This window comes from Myotis myotis, unplaced genomic scaffold, assembly GCF_014108235.1.
Source record: "Myotis myotis isolate mMyoMyo1 unplaced genomic scaffold, mMyoMyo1.p scaffold_m19_p_2, whole genome shotgun sequence".
Lineage (NCBI taxonomy): Eukaryota > Metazoa > Chordata > Mammalia > Chiroptera > Vespertilionidae > Myotis > Myotis myotis.
The window spans coordinates 212190204-212203670 of NW_023416324.1; positions in this window are offsets into that span (position 1 = coordinate 212190204).

Below are 13467 nucleotides of genomic sequence, written 5' to 3' on the forward strand. Positions count from 1 at the left end.
GGATTCACCTACAGGGTACAAGGCAGTGGATACAATGGGGGGGAGGGGGCGGGGAAGAGGTAGAAGAGAAGAAAAAATATATGTTTGCTAATGACACATTCCATCATCTAGGTGATTTTTACTTTTTCTCGACACTTTCCTGTTCATTCTAAATTCTCTACACCGAGCATGAACTGCTTTGTCATCAGATGTTCTTTGTCCAAAGAAATCCAACTTTATAGGGAGAGGTTAATAGGCAGAGACGAGGCATCCACTCCTGCCCGCCTGAGTCCACCCTTCCCGGGGAACCAGGCGTCCACTCCTGCCCGCCTGAGTCCACCCCTTCCCGGGGAACCAGACATCCACTCCTGCCCGCCTGAGTCCACCCCTTCCCGGGGAACCAGGCGTCCACTCCTGCCCGCCTGAGTCCACCCCTTCCCAGGGAACCAGGCGTCCACTCCTGCCCGCCTGAGTCCACCCCTTCCCGGGGAACCAGACATCCACTCCTGCCCGCCTGAGTCCACCCCTTCCCGGGGAACCAGGCGTCCACTCCTGCCCGCCTGAGTCCACCCCTTCCCGGGGAACCAGACATCCACTCCTGCCCGCCTGAGTCCACCCCTTCCCGGGGAACCAGGAGTCCACCCCTTCCCGGGGAACCAGGCGTCCAGGCTCCTGCAGGGAGCGCTCTGCCCTCGGTCCCGCCCCTCCCGGGCCCTAGACTCCCTCCGGGACTCGGATTCAAACCACCCGAGGCGCGGGCGACAGCAACCCAGCGCGGACGGGAGCGCCTGGTCCCGGCTCGGTGGCCCCCTCCGCGACCGGGCGAGGGAGAGGAGCAGCGGGCGGCGCCGTCAGGACGTCCACACAAGGCCCCTCACTGCGCCCTCGCGGAGATGCAGGGCCTGACTCAGGGCGCCGCCCTGGACACCGGCCACCGGCCACCGGCCACTGGCCACCGCTGCCACCGGCCGCCCAGACGCAGTCCGGAGTGCGCAGGCGCGCGGCCCGCGCCGCCCCGCCCCGCCCCTGGTTTGGCCCCGCCCCCTGGTTCTCCCTTCCCAGCAGGCCCCGCGGGCGGGTTTCTAGGCGACGCGTCTGAGGCCGCGGGAGCCCAGCGGAGCAGGTAACGGCCGCGCAGCCGCCGTCACCGCCACCGACGCCCCTGCAGCCCCAGGCCCGGCCCGGCCCCCACCGGAACCTCTGCCAAGCTTTCCGGGCCTTCCCGTGTCGCCGGTCACTCAGCTTGGCCCCGGCCCGGCTGGGCCTCGGTGCTGCGCTCGCACTGTAGCTGGGACCGTAGCCAGGCGGCCCGGCCACGCCTCCTGCGGGGCGCCCCTCCCCTGCCCAGGGGGACGGCACCCACGCAGCACGCTCGCTCGCAGGACCACGCTGCTCCGGCCGGGGACCCGCCCGCACGAGGACTGGCCGCTGGGGGCATTCGGGCAGGGGCTGCCCCGAGCTGGCCAGGTACGGCCTGGGGAAGGGTCCTGGCCCCTGGGCAGCCTCAGGTCACCCGGGTCATATGGCAGAGTTCACCACCTCCACCCCTTACCCTGACCTACAGGCTTTCCCCGATGTTTTTGTATTATATTTGAATCTATCTCCAGTTTTACACCTACGTACTTTTGCTTTTTTTTTTAACATATTTTTATGAATTAGGAGAGGAAGAGAGAGGGAGAGAAACATCAATCAGTCATTGATCCGCCGCCTCCTGCACGCCCCCTACTGGGGATTGACCCTGCCACCCGGGCATGACCCTGACCGGAATCCAACCATGACCTCCTGGTTCAGAGGTCAACACCCAACCTTATTGAGCCACGCCCACCAGGCATGGTTTTGCTGTTTTTGTTTTTGTTTTTCCTTTCTAACCTTAGCACTTACATTTCCCCATCCGCAGCCTGTGGAACTCTGAACCCTTTGAAATGCCTACGACGTGTTTGCCCCTCATCGGCTCAGCCTTGGAGCTCTTTGCCCACACTTTCCCCTTAGTGCTTTCACATTTCACTACCACACTTGAGCCAACAGGTAACGTGTCAGACCAGTTTCTCACTGCTGAGCATGACCTTGGACATTTTTCCTACCTACACTCGCTGGGTGAATTCGTCTAGTCTCATAGACTCAAAACCCATTTGAATGCGAGGGAGCCTCACATGTGCAAGTAATATCTCCAGCCGTGACCCTTCCCTGAACCTCAGACCCTGTACTTAGATGTCTGCCCACACTTTCCCTTAGGAGTCTAAGGGGTCCCCAGCACAGCAGGTCCAGAACAGCTCCTTGACATTCCCCCAGACCTGCTCCCGCCGCACCTTTCCCCGCCCCAGTTCCTGGAAACCATTCTCCCTGTTGTCCAGGCCTTGTCGTCCTTGACCATTGTTTTTCATCCTCCCCACATTCAGTGTGTCAACACAGCCTTCAACATGCACCCAGAATAGACGCACAGTCCTGCCATTTTTACACACACACCCCCGCCCCCACCGTCACCACCCTGGTCCAGGCCACCATCATCAGGTGACTGATTGTCTCAAGAGCCTTCTAGTTGGTCTCCCTGCTTGTGCCATCCCCCAGTCTTGGGTAGTGACAGTCTCATGCTATTTCCCTTTCTCTATCACTTTAAGTAAATAAGTTTAGAAAAAAATGGAAATGAGTTCTATAGATAAAAAGACAATTTTTTAAGCATGTAGTTTGAGAATCGCAACTTTTAAACCAGGTACATAAACACCTAACTATTAAGCTAAAAGTTGAAAGATGTCCCTCAGCTTTCTTAGGCGTATGACAGTGTCCCTGGATAGAACTATGGCAAGAGCCTTAAAACTGGCTGTCAGAAGGATAAATAATCCATGGGCCTCTTCCCAGTGAGGAGGAGGAGTCATGTAGGAAATTAGGCTGTTTGTTCCCTACGCTTGGGGGGGCTTGGGAGGGTTGCTGTTTTTTTAGAGAAGCACCAAATGAGGCAAATTGAATCAGAGACAAATGCTCATCCCTGTGCTGATCATTTATAGTCAGTCCCTGGGCTCTGATACTCTGATCTGTCAGTCACAGTGACGCAGTGATGGATATGACAGGTCCCTGCCCTTGGGGAACTAATGGCCCCCACACACCTATAGCCTTGCCAGTATCAAACCCCCATTTTCTCTCTTTTTTCCATCGAGTGAACCCCTGATTGACCAAAGTAACATGGTAGGATTGCTGCAACCTGCAGAGGGTCTATGGGATATAGCAGGTTGTCAACCTCCACTTCACTCAAACTTATTATTTTAGCAAACATTTCTTTTTAATATATTATTTTATTGATTTCAGAGAGGGAGGGATAAGAAGGGAGAGATAGAAACATCATTGATGAGAGAGAATCATTGATTGGCTGCCTCCTGCACAGCCCACACTGAGGATCGAGCCCACAACCAGGGCATGTGCCCTGACCGGGAATCGAACCGTGACCTCCTGATTCATAGGTTGACACTCAACCATTGAGCCATACCGGTTGAGCTACTTCACTCAAACTTGATCTCCCACCTGTCTCTCATGCTATCACTTCATAGAGGAACCTAACACTAGCTGGTGGGAAGCTCCCTCTTCTCCAGCTACCAGAACTGAAAGCCTTACCTACCTTGTACCCATCTTATCTTCCTTCCTCCTGTCCTAGGCTACCCCTGTGACTTGGATATCATCGCCTCCCACTTGTCAAAAACCCTACCCTGTCACTGTCAACTTTTCGTTCTCTCGCCTGTGCAGTCACCTGTTCTTCACACCTGGCTCTGTCCCATGCTCAGGTCTCCCAGCACAAAAGAAAGAGGGGGTGGATCTCCCTTGACCCACGTTCCCCTTCATTTTGTAGTTATTGCCCCACCTCTCCTCCCCTTTGAAGGGCCAACTTTTTTAAAGAGCTGCCCTGTTCAGTGCATCCATTCCATCCATTCCTGTCTCTTTCCTCAACCTACTCGAGCCTGCCTTCTGCCCTTGTCTCTCTACTAAAACAAAAACCACTCAGACATTCCGGGCCTCATCTTGCGCGCTGGTTCTCGGCAGCTGAAATGTGATGCTGCTGCTCCCATCTCACTTTTGAAATGGTCTTCCCTTGGCTGCTGCACCCTCACTGACCCCCAGCCTTCTGCTCCTGCCCCCGCTCTGGCTCACTCTCCTCTCCCGAGCTCATTAACAGTGCAGTTCCTCACCTTCTCATTGTGTTGTCCCCCCATGTGCCCTATATTCTGACACTGGGCACAAATCCATGCCCACCATCTTGACTCCCAAATTTGTCCTTCCAGCTTGGCCTTCCTTTCTGAGCTAGACCCCTGTGTCCAGCTAGCTGAATGGCATTGCCTCTTAAGACCTCTCAGACACCCCCAACTCAACACCCACAAGTCCGAACAATCTTCCACCAGCCCACCCTCTGGAACCTCTCTCATGGGAACTAGGATTCCTCCTCTACCTTCCACAGCATCCAGTGGATCGCCACGCCCTGGTGACCTCGTCTCCTGTGCATCTTTCGCATCTCTGCATCGTCACTGGCGCCTTAGTCCAAGCTGCCGCCTCCCTTCACCCAGGCTTCTGCGATCTCTGCTCTGGATTTCTCCATGTTACGCTCTGTACACAGCCCATCGCCTCTTCAGGAGGCATTGCTGACTACATCATCCCTCCCCCAGTCTCCCTCTTTTGCTTACTGCTGGCTTCCCATTGCTCTTGGATTAATGATTCAAATCATACACGTGCCCTCCCTTGACCTTGCAGCTGCTCGCCCCCACCTACCTCTGTACACCCTGGGACCACTGGTCCTTCTCACTGGCCCCCAGCTACCGAGGCCTTCTGCTCCCAACAGGCCGTGGCTCTGTCTTCTCTCTTGTCTGCAGTGTTCTCCCTCCCTCCCCTCCAGGCCTCTTTGCTTACTTAGTTCCCACCGATCCTTCATTTCTCAGCTCAGGTGGTGCTTCTATCAGAGAACGTCCCCGGCCACTGTCTAGGTCAGATGTCTTTGTCCTCACAGAGTTGTATCTCTTTCCTTGAAAACACTGCAAACAGTCACTGCTGTGATTATTACTGACATTTAAGCTCCACAAAAACAAAAACACTTCTGTTTGTGCTCATTACATCCCCTACACCTCACACAGACCGTGGCACATGGTAAGCACCCAAATATGTGTTGAAAAGGAATGAAGTGAACATCTAATGTGTAAGACGTATCAAATGTGTGGTATTTTAGTACAATTTTATTAAAATAGAATGAAAATTCTAGTAAAAATAATTAGGTCAACACTGAAAATGAACGAGAAATGTGGCGGTGGCCAGGAGGGGGAGCTAAGATGCACCCGTCTATAAATGTAGTCCTGGAGCTCACACTTTCCTTCAGTGCCTGCGCTGTCCATTGCATTTGCCACCACTTGGTGGCAGTAGAGGCACAGTTTCTCATTCTGAAGGCGCTTCTTTGGTATGCTCTGGCAAGGAATTCAAGCTTTTTGTCAAATATAAATAAAACTAGCGGCCTGGTGCACGGATTCGTGCATCAGTGGGGTCCCTCGACCTGGCCTGTACCCTCTCACAATCCGGGATCCCTCGGGGGATGTCAGAGAGCCGGTTTCGGCCAGGCCAAGGGACCCCACTGGTGCACGAATCTGTGCACCAGGCCTCTAGTATGCATATAAGATCTTTGATTAATCTCTTCCCACCCTCCCACCCTCCCTTCTTCCCTCTGAGATTCATCAGTCTGTTCCATGTTTCCATGCCTGTGGCTTCCACTCCTATGTTGAGTCTCTGCCCCCTGGTGGTCAGTGTGTGTCATAGCTACCGATCAGCTGGTCCCTTAGCTTTTATATATATAGATTGTTAAATTATCTAAACCTATATAACTTGTCTATAACCATCCAAACTTTGAACATAGTACATTTCCATGTAATCAGATAAAGCTTAAGATTTCTGATCTATATAGGTAGGTTTAATTTATAGATTTTTGTGCTAGACAGGACTTAAGTCCATTCAGCTAATACCATACACTAAACAACTGAGCACAAACACTAGTTATCCTGGCAGAGCTGGTACTATATATAACTCAGATGTCTTTCCACACAAGCATTTTTCCTTGTATAGCATACTCCCTCTCTTCTCAATGTGTTCATTCTTAAACTTGTCTTCAATATGAGAGTGACCAAGTTTATGAAGCAAAAAATTGGGAGATATAATCTCAAAAGTGGATGCATGTTTGAAATAGTGTTCCTGAACCCTTGGGGTATGTGATCATCTTGTCTATGTAATACTGTTTTTATAAGCTAAGGGGAGAGTGTTTCTGTTCATTTAACATCCTGCTTAACTTTAAGTTCAGGCCTTTCATTCTGTGGGAAGACCCTCAGCCTGGGTCCGGCTGGACTTTCCTGACGTGACGCAGGCTGAGCTCCTGGCAGGAAGACCACAGAAATGACCCAGAGCCCTTTTTCTTCACAGGGAGGCACATGAGGTCCACCTGTCCCACCACTGGTGATGAGCCTTGATGACCTGATCAAGGTGGTGGTGTCTTCCAGGTTTCTTTCTCTACAAAGTCACCTTCTTCCCCTTTGGTTAGTATTGTGCCAAATCCTGTTCCTTATCAAATTTACATTCACTGGTCTTTAGCATCTATTGACAACTCTTGCCTGTTTCAACTACCTCCAGGATAGTTGCCAAATAGCCATTGTCTATTGCTAGCATTCTTTGTGTATTTATTAGTTGTTATTCTACCGTAAGGAAGGGCTTCCTCTTCTGTTCTCATTTATATCAGTATGAACTCGTGGATTCTTGTTTGATTTAGTAGATTGTCCTCTCACAACCCCCTCATTTATTCTGATACTCGAATGTCCTAGATTTGAAGGACACACACCAGCCTTATCTTGTTCTTCACCTGCCCCAGCCCTGAATCATCCATTGCTGCAAGGAACACTGAGTCCTTTTAGTGGGGCGTGGTGCTCATTGTTACTGGGGTGTCATTGCTTCTAGGCCTTCTCAGAGAGCAGAGGTAGGAAAAATACACACACAGTGATACCTGCATACACACACACACACACACACAACTATACTTCTATATCTATATATGTATCTATATAGATACATAGATATCTATATTAACCCAATATTTCCTATTCTGATCCAACACCTCAGGTTCTTTCAGCCTTCCCTGTTTCTATGTAAATAAAACCCTTTCAGGCACCAAGAAACTTGGCCTCCATGAGTCTAAGTATATTATTTCCTGACTTATGTGCTCTGTGTAATTAATATCCTGACCTCGTCAGCTCCCTGTCACCTTTTGTCACTGCCTTTCCCTCCCCAAGTCTCCCCCTCCCCACGTTGCTTCCTCAGCCTCCTGGCATGCCTCCACCACGCCTCTGCTCGAAGGCCAGCCTTCTGGCTTTGTTCTGACTCTCCATCCAGATGCTGCCAGGAGAGTCTGCTGTTCAGTCCTGCTGGTTTCTCCAAAGCTAACAGTCCCACCAGCTACCAGGGTTGGCGTTGTGTTCCCAGATGTAGTCCAGGTGACGGGTTCTGGAAGCATGAAGGTCTTTCCCCAAAGCCTTTGAACTCAACCTCTTCTTTTACTTCTTGACATCCTTTATAATAAAAGCCTAATATGCAAATCAACCAAACAGTGGAACAACTGGACCGTGGGGGGCAGAGCCCACAAGTGGGTGGCGCCAGGCCAGCCAAGGTGGTAGCCAATGGGCAAAGGGAGGGGACGATGATTGGGGGGCAGCAGTGACCAGCAGCTGCAAAGGGGCAATCGGGGGGTAGGGCCAGCCGCTCGCCGGCCTCATCCCCTGATTGGCCTGCCAGACACCTCCTGCAGAGGGAGGCCAGACTGCAGTCGGACATCCCCTGAGGGCTCCCAGACTGCAGGAGGGCACAGGCGGGGCTGAGGGACCACCCCCCCACCAGTACATGAATTTTCGTGCACTGGGCCTCTAGTTTATAATAATGAATTTCATTTACATTTCAATAGCCTGCTTTTGGTCTCATTTTGATTGTTGATGTTTTTCAAGATAATCTGTATTAGTTTCCTATTGCTGCTGTAAAAAGAAATTACCACAAACTCTGGCTTAAAACAACCCAAATTTATTCTCTTACTGTTCTGGAGGTCAGACACCTGGAATGAGTCTCACTCTGGCTCCTTCTGAAGGCTCCAGGGGAAATCCATTTACGTGCCTTCTCCAATTTACAGAACAGCCTGCATTTGGCCTGTGACCCCTTCCTCCATCTCTATAGTCAGCATTCTTTCTCTGACCTGTGTCCCTCATCACAGTGCCATCTTCTGACTCCTGTGTCCCTCTTATAAAGAAAGGCATCTGTGATTATATCAGGCCCCACATGGATAATCCAGGATAATCTCACCTTGAGATCCATCCATCCATCACTCTGCAAAGTCCCTTTTGCTAAATAACATGACAGGTTCTGTTCCCAGGGTCTGGGGATTCACAAATCCTGGGAACTAGGATGTGGACGTCCTGGGGGTGGTAATCAGCCTACCACACTACCAAATGCAAGTCTTAAATCTTTTTTTCCTTTTTTTTACTTTATGTTTCAATTACAGTTTGCATTTAATATTATTTTGTATTAATTTCAGGTATACGGCATAGTGGTTAGATAATCATTTGCTTTACAGAGTGTTCCCCCTGATATTTTCACTACCCACCTGACACCATACTAGTTATTGTATTATTGAATACTAGAGGCCCAGTGCACGAAAATTCACAAACCACAGTCGGACATCCTTAGCACTGCCGAGGAGGTGGGAGAGGCTCCTGCCACCGCCACTGCACTTGCAGCCGTCAGCCAGGCTTGTGACTCAGCGGAACTCCTGCTGTGGGAGCGCACTGACCACCAGTGGGCAGCTCCTGCATTGAGCGTCTGCCCCTTGGTGGTCAGTGCGCATCATAGTGACCAGTCGTCCTGCCATTGGGGTCAATTTGCATATTACCCTTTTATTATAAAGGATATTTCCTATACTGTACTTTACATCCCTGTGACTATTTTGTAATTACCAATTTGTACTTCTCAACCCTTTTGCCTTTTTCACCCAGTTTCCCAAACCCCCTCTCCTCCTGCAACCCTCACTCTGTTTTCTGTATCTATGAGCCCATTTCTGTCCTGTTTGTTCATTTATTTTACTCTTTAGATTCCACACATGAGTGAAATTATATGGTATTTGTCTTTCTCTGTCCGACTTATCTCACTTAGCATGTCCATCCATGCCGTCACAAATAGTAAGACTTCGTCCTTTTATATGGCCAAGCCAGTCTCAAATCTTAAAAGTGGGATTTTAAATCCTTTTATTATAATGAATAATGAACTACATGTAAACACTGATTAGCAAATGAACGTGTCTTGGAGATCTCTGCATTTACACATCAACAGAGATATACTTCATTCTTTGAGTTTTTAAACGACTATGCAGAATCAGTATTACTGTTCATCATAGTTACAATGACGGTGTTTCATCCAATTCTTTAATTTTTGTCATTCTGATAGATGAAACGAATCTAATTGTCTTAATTTGCATTTAATTAACTTAGAGTAAGTCTGAACATCTTACATATTGGTTGTCTATGTATCTGTGATGTGCTTTTTATGTAATGTGTTCATACCGTTTACCATTTTACTAATGGATTATTATGGGTCCTTTGTACATTAAGGAAATTAGCTCTTTTTTATATATTGAAAATAGTTTACCCAGTTTCTGATGTGCCTTTTAACTTGATTTTTGTTGTTGTTACACAGAAATTTAAATTTTTTATGCAGCCATTTTTACTAATTGTTTCCTATGTGGCCTCTGGGTTTTATTTCTTACCACACTCCTTGTTTTCTTTTAAAATTTGTTTTTAACATTTACATCTTTAATTCTCTTATATTTATTTCATTGTGAGGAATGAAATAAGGATTCACTTTTGATCTGAGTTCCAGACCAGGTCCTAGCCCGTCTCTCCCCATTTTCTTCACCTTTATCTTACACCAAGTTTCCATGTTAATTTGTGAGATCTTAACATTTTCTTTCTGTAATATCACTCTAGGTTTTTTGAAATATATTCTTTGTTTAAAAAGAGGCCAAAACATGTCCAAAAATACTACCTTGGAAACCCCATAAATAAATACTGCAGTGTGAGGAACCCTCCGCTCCAACACACAGCCGATCTTCCTACATCTTAGGCAAGGTGGATAAAGAGTGGCAGGTATGCGTTCATTTGTCTTAAACTTTCTAGCATGTGTTCATTCTTTTGTCTGCCTTGTTGCAAAAGCAGGACTGAAGACAACTGAATGTAGTATTCAGAATGACCCAGATGTATTTCTTGACCTTGAACATTCTTATTTCTAATTCTGTAATTAAATGAACATGCTATACAGATTTATTATTGTCACATGTAGTTACTCCTTCACCATGGCGTATTCCAGAAAAGCATGATCAACTGGATCACATTTTTTAAATTTAGAACAGTGTTTTCATTGTTGTTTTGTTTTGTTTTGTTTTGTTTTAGAATTTTTTTTAATTTTTTAAAATATAGTTTTATTGATTTCAGAGAGGAAGGGATAGAAACATCAATCATGAATGAGAATCATTGATTGGCTGCCTCCTGCATGCCCCATACTGGGGATCAAGCCTACAGCCCAGGCATATGCCCTTGACCAGAATCAAATCCAGGACCTTTCAGTCCACAGGCCAATGCTCTGTCCACTGAGCCAAACCGGCTAGGGCATCGTTGTTGTTGTTTTTATTAAATTTATTGGGGTGAGACTGGTTATAGGATCATATAAGTTCCAAGTGTGCATTTCTGTGATACATGACCTGTATATTGCATTGTGTGCCAACACCCACAGTCCCAGCATCTTCCATACCCATATATTTGGCCCCCTTTTCCCTTTACTACCCTCCCCACCTGCTTTTTAATTGTGGGTTGTATTTCTGAGTCATAACAGTAAAGAAACTACTATAAACCCTATAATGATAGAGACATAGTGAAATTATGCCTCAAGTGCAGTACAACAGGCAGTGTTATACTGGAAACACTGATGGTTCAAAGTATAAATGCTGTCGAACCTGAACTATATGCTACCATAAGTTTCATATATCAAAATCTATTGTGCTAACTATAACAAGCATTACACGATTACTAACTTTGCTTGTTTTCAAATCCTTGAAGGCAGAAGTTTGTGCCCAGCAGACACTAAATAAATGTTCTTTGACTAAACTTTTAATTAATTATTCAGTTCATTAAGAAGAACATGAGGTAGTTGGCCTAGGACCTGGATTTTTTCAATAATGCACCACATAATCAGAAATCCATATATGTTTTTACTGATAACAGTGGTGAAGTATAGCCTATTTATATTAATACAAAGACAATCTAAAACAATGTAATCAGCTTAAAAGTGTAGTTACAGGCCTGGTACTAGTAATCGATCAATTTTTATCACATCAATGAGAAAACTGATATTTAACAGACAGAATCTTCCAGAGAGCTGCTTCCCCCCCCCCCCCCCCCCCGTGTTTAATCAATGCTTATTGAACTAAGACAGCAGGATGTCATTCTGTACTGTATCACACACAGGGCAACCCAATCTCATGTTAGCCCTTTGTGAGCGTGTGACGCAGAGGGAATCTAAAACAATGGAGGTGGTACAGCCACATCCTCAAATCTCAGTGTTCTACTTTAGGCAGGGAGGAGATCACCCCTCCACCTAACCTGCTTATCGTCTCGCTGTTCCTATCACATCAGATTCAGAGTGAGTTATACTGATTAATCTAAAAGGTTAAGGGATAAGAGGTTATTTTCTATATAGTCTAAGATTTTGAACTCTAGACTAGAGGTAAAATAATGGAGGCTGAATCGCATGCAGTTCCCTTAGGCTTACTGCAGGTTTTCACAGACTCTGACATTTTAAGGTTGTAGTAATAAATGAGTTGAGCCCGATTATGTCCATTTTGGGTCAAGCAGTGTGGCACAGTGAAAAGAACTTTAAAGACAGGCAGACCTGGATTCTAAACTCAGTGCTTCCACTCACCAGCTTAGTGACGTTGGACAAGTTACTTAACCGTTCTGAGCTTTAATTTGCTCATCTGTAAAATAGGGTTAATGATGCCAGTTTCTCGGCAATATCATCATACTTAAGTAAGCTAATATATGTAAGCGCCTACCTCCGTAGTTGGCACGCAGTAGTTGGTGGTATGATCACCATTCAGGCATTTACAATAGTGGTTGGGTGGCAGCACCACGCTAGGCCTGAAGCTACAACCGGAACAAGACAGAGTCTGTCGCCCTAGCTGGTTTGGCTTAGTGGATAGAGTGTAGGCCTGCAGACTGAAGGGTCCCAAGTTCAATTCTGGTCAAGGGCACATGCCTGGGTTGTGGACTTGATCCCCAGTAGGGGGCATGCAGGAGGCAACCAATCTATGATTTTCTCTCATCATTGATGTTTCTATCTCTCTCTCCCTCTCCCTTCCTCTCTGAAATCAAGAAAAATATATATTTTTTAAAAAAAAGACAGGGTCTTCTTCAGGGCGTTTCAGTCTAATGAGATTACCCAAGGAGTTGTTCCAGGTAAAATAAGTGATGGGAAACCGACCAACTCACATCCATCACGTGCAGACTCCAGTGGCGTACCTGACAGTCCTGGTCTTGTCCCAGAATTACCCTTCCAGGAAGGGAGCCTCCTGTGTATTGATTGCTGACTGTGTGACAAGAACTGGGATAGGTATTTTAGACTCATTTCCCCCTGTAACATTGGTGTTCTTACCTTTGCAAATAGCCAAGATCACTTAGCTAAGGGACTGACCCAGATTCAAACCCAAGTTGGTCAGCCTGCAAATTGTCTGTCACCTACTCTGTCACACACCCAGGTTGGTGGCAGCCGGACAGCCTGTGGCTGTAACATGAAAAGCACCCTTGAAAGAAGCCTTTGTCCCACCGTGCCCAGGAGGCGATTTTTCAAAGGCGTGTTCTGAGCTGGGGGTGAAGAGGAGAGGTCAAAGTTTAGCTTGTGGCAGGAACAACTGGTAAAAGCCAAATTATTCTTGTGGGTTAGCAACCATGTTCAAGCAATCTGGATTTGTCAAGATGCATGGGGAGGAAATTAGGAGCCAAGGTCATGAGTAAGAAGAGGTGGGAAGGAACAAGGACAGGCAAAACTCTAAGGCGGGGTGAGAAACGACCAGCCCCTGGGCCGTATAAGGCCTGCAAATTCATTTGGTCTGGCCCTGCCAAGGCAACCATAGGTGGGACTCAAAATTCAATAAATCTAGGAGCTTTTTTCATAGCAACATAAATTTATATTAAGTGGAGAGAGAGGAAGGGAAAGGGAGAGAGAACAAGAGAGAGAAAAAAACATTGATTGGTTGCCTGCCGTATGTGCCCCAACTGGGGATCAAACCTGAAACCTGGGTATGTGCCCTAACCGGGAATTAAACCCACAATCCCTTGGTGCACAGGACAATGCTCCAACCAACTGAGCCATAGCAACCGGGACTCATTATTTTTTTTTATCTTTTAA